The sequence below is a fragment of the Coffea eugenioides genome, unplaced genomic scaffold (genome assembly GCF_003713205.1).
Source record: "Coffea eugenioides isolate CCC68of unplaced genomic scaffold, Ceug_1.0 ScVebR1_3227;HRSCAF=4402, whole genome shotgun sequence".
NCBI classification, from domain to species: domain Eukaryota; kingdom Viridiplantae; phylum Streptophyta; class Magnoliopsida; order Gentianales; family Rubiaceae; genus Coffea; species Coffea eugenioides.
The window spans coordinates 19,842-27,878 of NW_020863784.1; the positions used below are offsets into that span (position 1 = coordinate 19,842).

The 8,037-nt window shown below is 37.0% G+C and overlaps 1 non-coding gene across 1 annotated transcript; it reads left to right on the forward strand.

The window, feature by feature from the left end:
* The first annotated feature begins 5,620 nt into the window (after positions 1–5,620).
* Positions 5,621–5,727, forward strand: LOC113757677. Its single transcript, XR_003466450.1, has one exon. It is a non-coding gene; the product is annotated as a small nucleolar RNA R71 (small nucleolar RNA).
* The last annotated feature ends 2,310 nt before the right edge of the window (positions 5,728–8,037 follow it).

An 8,037-nucleotide genomic window follows, 5' to 3' on the forward strand; every position in this document is an offset into this window, starting at 1 on the left:
CCTTCAATCCCTCAAAAACCTGATTTTAGGTGTTTTTCTTGGATTTTAATCGGTTAAAAAGGTTGTATGAAGCTCAAAAGGTGTTGGGGTGATGATTTCTAGCAAGATTATGGAGTATAAATGAAAATTTGTGAGTTGGGTAGAAGGAAGAGGGAAAAACGCGGCTGGAAAAATTGGAGAAGTGAAGAAGAAAGGCTGAAATCGCGTTTCTGAAGGCTATATTCAGATACGGAAAACGCGACTAAAAACGCGCCTTCAACTCGCGTTTTTGAAGTCGCGTTTCCTGCACAAATCTTGCAGGAATGAAAACGCGACTGTGATGGAAAACGCGACTTAGAGTCGCGTTTCTGAAGTCGCGTTTTTGAGTCTTGATCCAGGCTTGAAAACGCGACTTCCATTAAAACGCGACTTTGGGTCGCGTTTTGAAGGCGCGTTTTCTGTTCTGCAGGTGCAGAATTGAAAACGCGATTCCTAGAAACGCGACTTGTAGTCGCGTTTTCTTTGAAAACGCGTTTTCTGCTTCGATTTTTAGCAGAATTTCAACTTTTGAAAAATTACAAAAGGTACCCCAATGACTCAAAATGCATCATAGATCATTTGTTTGCCAATTTTAATGGCTGGAACAAATGTAAAACATTAAAAACATGCATTTTACCCCTTTATAATGAATCAAAAACACCTTTAACGCAAATCGAGGGGTTGAGTTGTTTGATCAAAGTTCGCCTTTTTTGTACTCAATTGGTCATCCTTGCCTTCAATTGCCAACCCTACATTACAAAAACAACAATTTAGCTAAAACATTGATTCAAACCACAAAATCACACCAAGTTAACAAATATAACCTAAATATTGGGTTGCCTCCCAATTAGCGCTTTTGTTTATAGTCGTTGGCTCGACTCACACATTCAGTTTCTTAAATTGAAGAAGAGTCGCCCAAAAGACATATGAGTCCTTTGGGTACGATTTCACCTGCCAAGTAAGGTTTCAATCGTTGTCCATTGACCTTAAACCTTTCATTTCTTGAATTTGCCACTTCAACCGCTCCATAGGGAAATACTTGAGTGACTTCAAATGGTCCAGACCACCTTGACTTCAATTTTCCTGGAAATAACCTCAGGCGTGAATTGAATAAAAGCACTTTTTGCCCTACCTGAAATTGTTTAGGAATAATGTGCTTGTCATGCCAATATTTGATCTTTTCTTTGTAAATTTTGGCATTTTCATATGCATGTAACCGGTGTTCCTCCAATTCACTCAGCTCAAGTAATCTCCTTCCACCTGCAAGATTAAAATCTATATTAATTGCTTTAATAGCCCAATAAGCTTTATGTTCAATCTCTACAGGTAAGTGACAAGCTTTTCCATAGACTAAACGATACGGCGACATCCCTAAGGGAGTCTTAAATGCCGTTCGGTAAGCCCATAGTGTGTCATCTAGCTTTGTAGCCCAATCCTTGCGTGATTTATTCACAGTTTTCTCCAAAATGAGCTTTATCTCACGATTAGCTAGCTCCGCTTGTCCATTGGCTTGAGGATGGTACGGGAGTGATGTCTTGTGCCTACAACCATATTTAAACAATAAGGAATCCAGTTGTTTGTTACAAAAATGTTTTCCTTCATCACTTATTATGGCCTTAGGTATGCCAAATCTACAAAAAATGTTCTTTTTAAGGAATCGGAGTACAACCTTAGAGTCATTAGTAGGTGAAGCGATTGCTTCTACCCATTTAGAAACATAATCCACTGCTACTAAGATGTACTTATTATTAAAAGAGCTTGGAAATGGTCCCATAAAGTCTATACCCCATATATCAAATAATTCAACTTCTAAGAAGGTAGTTAGGGGCATTTCATTCTTTCGAGATATATTTCCAGTTCTTTGGCATGCATCACAACTTTTAACATATTCCCGAACATCTCGATACATAGTTGGCCAATAAAACCCTGATTGCCATACCTTTGCCACAGTTTTTGAGGTGCTAAAATGTCCACCTGTTTCAAGGTTATGACAATGATATAAAATATTATGTACCTCGTTTTCGGGAATACATCTACGTACCATACCATCGGCACAATGTTTATACAGCAATGGTTCCTCCCAAAAGTAACTTTTGACATCATGTAAGAATTTCTTCTTTTGATGGTAATTAATTCCCTTTGGAATCTCTCCACTTACCAAAAAATTAGCAATATCAGCATACCATGGAGAATTGATAATTGCTAGGACAAACTCATCCGGGAAATTCTCTTGAATAGGAACTTGATCCTTGACTGGAATATATTCTAGGCGTGATAGATGATCCGCTACTAGATTCTCTGTTCCCTTTTTGTCTTTTATTTCCACATCAAATTCCTGCAATAAAAGAATCCACCGAATTAGTCTTGGTTTTGCATCTTTTTTATGTAACAAATATTTAAGAGCCGCATGGTCCGTATATATAATAACTTTAGATCCTACTAGATAAGATCTAAATTTATCCAAAGCAAATATCACTGCCAATAGCTCTTTTTCTGTGGTTGCATAATTGAGTTGTGCTTCATTTAGCAACTTGCTAGCATAGTAAATGACGTGCAACCGTCCTTCTTTCTTTTGTCCCAAAACTGCTCCAACCGCATAATCACTTGCATCACACATCAATTCAAATGGTAGTGACCAATCAGGCGAAGTTATAATTGGGGCCGAAATCAATTCCTTCTTCAACCTTTCAAATGCAACCAAACAATTGTCATCAAATTGAAAAGGAGTATCTTTACATAATAAATCACATAATGGCTTTACTATTTTAGAAAAATCTTTAATAAAACGTCTATAAAAGCTAGCATGTCCTAAAAAACTCCTTATCCCCTTGACATTGCTTGGGGGTGGCAATTTTTCGATGACTTCTATTTTGGCTTGATCCACCTCAATTCCCTTGGAGGAAATCTTGTGTCCTAAAACAATTCCTTCTTTTACCATAAAATGACATTTCTCCCAATTCAGTACAAGATTTGTTTCCTCGCATCTCTGCAAAATCAATTCCAAATTATGAAGACACTGATCAAAAGATGAACCATACACAGAAAAATCATCCATAAATATCTCCATAATTTTCTCAATATAATCAGAAAAAATAGCCATCATGCATCGTTGAAAAGTTGCGGAGCATTGCATAACCCAAATGGCATTCTTCTAAAGGCAAAAGTGCCATAAGGACATGTAAATGTGGTCTTCTCTTGATCCTCTGGAGCTATAGCTATTTGATTATATCCTGAAAAACCATCAAGAAAACAGTAAAATTCATATCCGGCTATTCGCTCCAATAATTGATCAAGAAATGGTAGGGGAAAATGATCTTTTCTTGTTACCGTATTTAACTTACGATAATCGATACACACTCTCCACCCTACCACAAGTCTAGATGGAATTAATTCATCATTTTTACCCACGATTGTAGTCATTCCACCTTTCTTTGGTACCACATGAATTGGACTAATCCAAACACTATCGGAGATAGGAAAAACTATACCTGCGTCAAGCCATTTAAGAATTTCATTTCTTACCACCTCTTTCATGTTTGGATTGAGTCTTCTTTGTGTTTCCACCACTGGTTTGCAACCGTTCTCCAATAAAATTCGATGCATGCATATAGAAGGACTTATACCTTTAATGTCTGAAATTGTCCATCCAATTGCCTTCTTACGCCTTCTTAGAACTCTTAACAACTTTGCACACTGTTCATCATCAAGGTCAGCACTAACAATTACAGGTAAAGTTTTATTTTCTCCAAGAAATTCATACCTTAGATGAGTCGGAAGTGGCTTGAGCTCTAACTTTGGAGGTTCAATTTCTGAAGGTTGTGAAAACCCTTTTCCTTGGCCAAGACTTTCATACAAATTACCCCTTTTATAAGGTGCTTGAAAATCCAAGTATTTGGCCAATTCTTCAATTTCTTCACAAACATCTTCTTGCTTACCTAAACTCATTAAACAATACTCAAGAGGATCTAAGTCAAAGTTGACTTGACTCATCTCTTGGGTTAGTTTATCAATTGTGCCAATAGAATAAGCATGATCGGTAAAAGAAGGGTATTTTTCCATTTCATTCAAATTAAATTCTACCTCTTCTTCACCTACTTGAAACTTAAGCTTGCCATTTTTTACATCAATAATAGTACCTGCAGTAGCTAGAAATGGTCTACCTAGAATAATTGGCATAGATATATCTTCTTCCATATCTAATACCACAAAATCCACTGGAATGATAAATTTTTGAACTTTTATCAATACATTCTCCAACACTCCCAATGGATATCTAATAGACCGATCCGCTAGTTGCAAAGTGATATTAGTGCGTTTAAGCTCATGCAAACCCAATTGTCTAGCCACCGTTAAAGGTATTAATGATACACTAGCACCAAGATCACACAATGCCTTAGAAAAATCAACGTTACCTATGGTGCAAGGTATAGAAAAACTCCCCGGATCCTTCAACTTCGGTGGTAGCTTATTTTGAATAATTGCACTACATTCCTCCGTTAATGCTATTGTTTCGCAGTCTTCCAACTTTCTTTTTCTAGTCATGATTTCCTTGAGAAATTTCGCATAAGATGGAATCTGCAAAATAGCATCGGCAAAAGGAATGTTAATGTGCAATTGTTTGAAAAGTTTAACAAATTTTTCAAAATCTTTATCAAACTTATTTTGCTTTAATCTTTGTGGAAATGGAACCGCAGGGGGTATTGGAATGGTAGTGGAAGATGATGGTTGCTTTTCTCTTGGATTCTCCCGACTATTTTCCTCCACAATCGCCTCTTGGTTCCTCTGCTTTTCTTCTTGTTTTTCATTCTCATCTTTCTCAACTTCCTTCACTGGAGGATCTTCTAATTGTCTACCACTACGAAGAGTAATGGCTTTCACATGCTCCTTAGGATTGACCTCTGTTTTGCTAGGTAATTCTCCTTGATTTCGATTATTCAAAGAACTAGCAATTTGACCAATTTGGACCTCTACATTCCTGTACATTGTAGTGAGTTGGTCCAACCTTCCTTCTACTCGCTCAAATCTGTCCGAGGTAACTTTTGCAAGCTTTTCCACTGCCATCTCCCAACCAGGTTTAGTTTCAGCTTGTTGTTGCCTTGATTGAAATCCCGGTGGATTGGTTGGCCTTGGTTGATTTCCTTGATCCTTCCATCCAAAGTTTGGATGATTTCTCCACCCCGGATTGTAAGTATTCGAGTAGGGGTTATTTTGAGCATTACGATTGTAATTATTGACGAATTGTACCTGTTCAGAATCAACACACTCATTACTATCATGTTCACCTCCACATATAGAACAACATGCTACATGTGCATTAGATGAACTTGGACCAACTCCACCTTGTCTACTTAGCAATTTCATCACATTATTCATTTGAGCACTCAACATATTGAGAGTGTCCATTTCGATCATACCTGCGTGACGTCTTGTATTACCTCTCTCATTGGCCCATTGGTAGTTATTTGCTGCCATTTCTTCTATCAAATTATGAGCCTCTTGGGGTGATTTACCCATTAAAGCTCCACCTGCAGCTGCATCGATCATAGTTTTAGTAGAAAAAACTAAACCATTATAGAAGGTTTGTATGATTAACCATTCCGGCAGTCCATGATGTGGACATTTCCGAAGCAAATCTCTAAACCTTTCCCATGCCTCATATAATGATTCTCCTTCCAATTGGCTAAAACTAGTGATATCCATTCTAAACTTAGCAGTCTTACCTGGTGGAAAATACTTATTTAAGAATGCTCTTGATAGTTCATCCCATCCAGTGAAAGTATTAGGAGCATGAGAGTGTAGCCAAAGTTTGGCCTTATCTCTCAATGAAAATGGGAACAATCTTAGCCTTATGGCATCATCACTAACTCCATTCATTTTAATTGTATCACAAATTTCCAAGAATGTAGCCAAGTGTGTATTAGGATCTTCTACTGCATTACCTCCAAATTGAGATTGTTGAACCATTTGGATAAGTGATGGTTTAATCTCAAAATTGTTAGCATTTACCGTAGGCCTTACTATGCTTGTTTGAGATCCTTGTGTTCCCAGTAGAGTATAATCTCGTAGAACTCGCCTATTTGGGTCATTTTCGGCCATCTCTTCCGCAAATGGTAGTTCTATCAAAATTTCCTCTATCGGTTGCCAAATCTCTTGTTCCTCTTGCTGTTGTGTGTGCCTCCTTTGTCTATGTAGTGTCCTCTCAATTTCTGGATTGAAAGGTGCGACTTCTCGAGACTCCCGGTGCATACACTACAAACAGAAATAAGGAATATTATGCAACTTCAATGGTAAAAAAAAAAACTGATTACAATACAAGATTAAATATAATCTAAAAAATAAAGCTGTCTAAATTAATAAAGATGATTAGGCTCTAATATTGCCGCTCCCCGGCAACGGCGCCAAAAACTTGACGGGTTTTTACTTTAAGTGCAAGTTTAATTCCGAATTTACACCCGTTGGACTGCAAGTATACAGGTCGCAATTGTAGTACGAGATGTGTATCGGGTCGATCCCACGAGGAGCAATTTAAAACAATTATTAGATACTAATTTACTCTATTATTTAGACTCACAATTAATTTGAGCAGAAACTTCAGATTTTAATTCAACTACAAAAATTCTTAAATAGATAAATGCAATATCTCAAGGGGAGTAGAATTCACTAAATATTAAGATCTAGGGATGTAGATTCCACTTATGACACAAAAGATCTAAAATGAATTAATTCAACACTTGTTACTGCTCTTGTTTAACCAAGGATTCATTTCCAGAAATACCAAAATCACATTCTCATGATAATAATGGGTTAAAACAGATTAGTTTGTCCTAATCTCTTGGTAAATACTAAATCTGTTCTTATTCACACATGAAATGCAGATTTCATCCACTTGAACGTATTTCTATTCTCATGAATATACAACTCAAGTTCTACTTGTGTCATTCCATTATTTTTACCATTTCTCAATGAATAAAAATAACTATAAACCTGCTATTGGTGATCAAGCAACAACAAGTAATCCAACATACACAAGTAGATAAGTTAATACAAGACATAACAAGAATGAATAACAATCACTTCATATCATTTGGCCATAAGTTTCATCTACTCCCTAGATAAAGAAAATTAGCTACTCATGAATGATAAAACACTCATAACTTCATTAATGTAAATCATCATGAATTACAAATACAAACAGAGTAAAGAAAGTCTTAGCCAAGATATGGTGAAGCCTTCCAAAAATCTCCTTTGTCTTGAACTTAGATGATTACAAGATGAAATCCCAATTGCCCCTTGCAAGTCCTAGGTAGAGAGAATATGTTTTTCTGTAAGAAAACTAAGCTACGAATGGATCCCAGACCTCTCCCCATATTTCTGCATAAAAGGTGGTAGAAATTCCATTCCTCTCACTTCATAATTTCCTCCACTCAGATTTTGTAAAAAGAAGTCAAAGATATGATGTTTCCTTTTGTCCACACTCATTTGGTCTTCTCTTTTATTGCAGAAGCATGTGCACCGAATTCCCTTGCATCTTATAGCTGGAAAGTGGTATGAACACAAGAGAATTGACTGAGTCAAATTGCAGAATTTCGGCTATAAAACGCGCCTACACAAAACGCGGCATAACTCGCGTTTTGTCTACTCGCGTTTTCACTCTGGCCTTATTTCAACTGCAATTTTCTCCATGATGCAGGCCAAACTAGCTTTTGTGCAAAACACAAAAGTTGTAGCCCTTTGAGTTAGCTTGCCAATGCTTCAAGAATCATCCAAATCGGAGCTTTGTACCCTGAGATATGATCGAAATACTGTCACCTGTTCAAACCTCTGTTTTAACTTCCGACCACAGAATGCAGCTTCTGTATTCCAACGTTTTGCCCATGAAGATGGCAGAAATGGATTTCGATGTCTTCATACGAATTGTAGGTCTCTTTCTTAGCTTTAAAATGGTATAAAGATCACCTCAATCCGATAAGTGTAGCTCCAGATATGGTCAAAATACTGAAGAGTGTCAAAACTGACTTG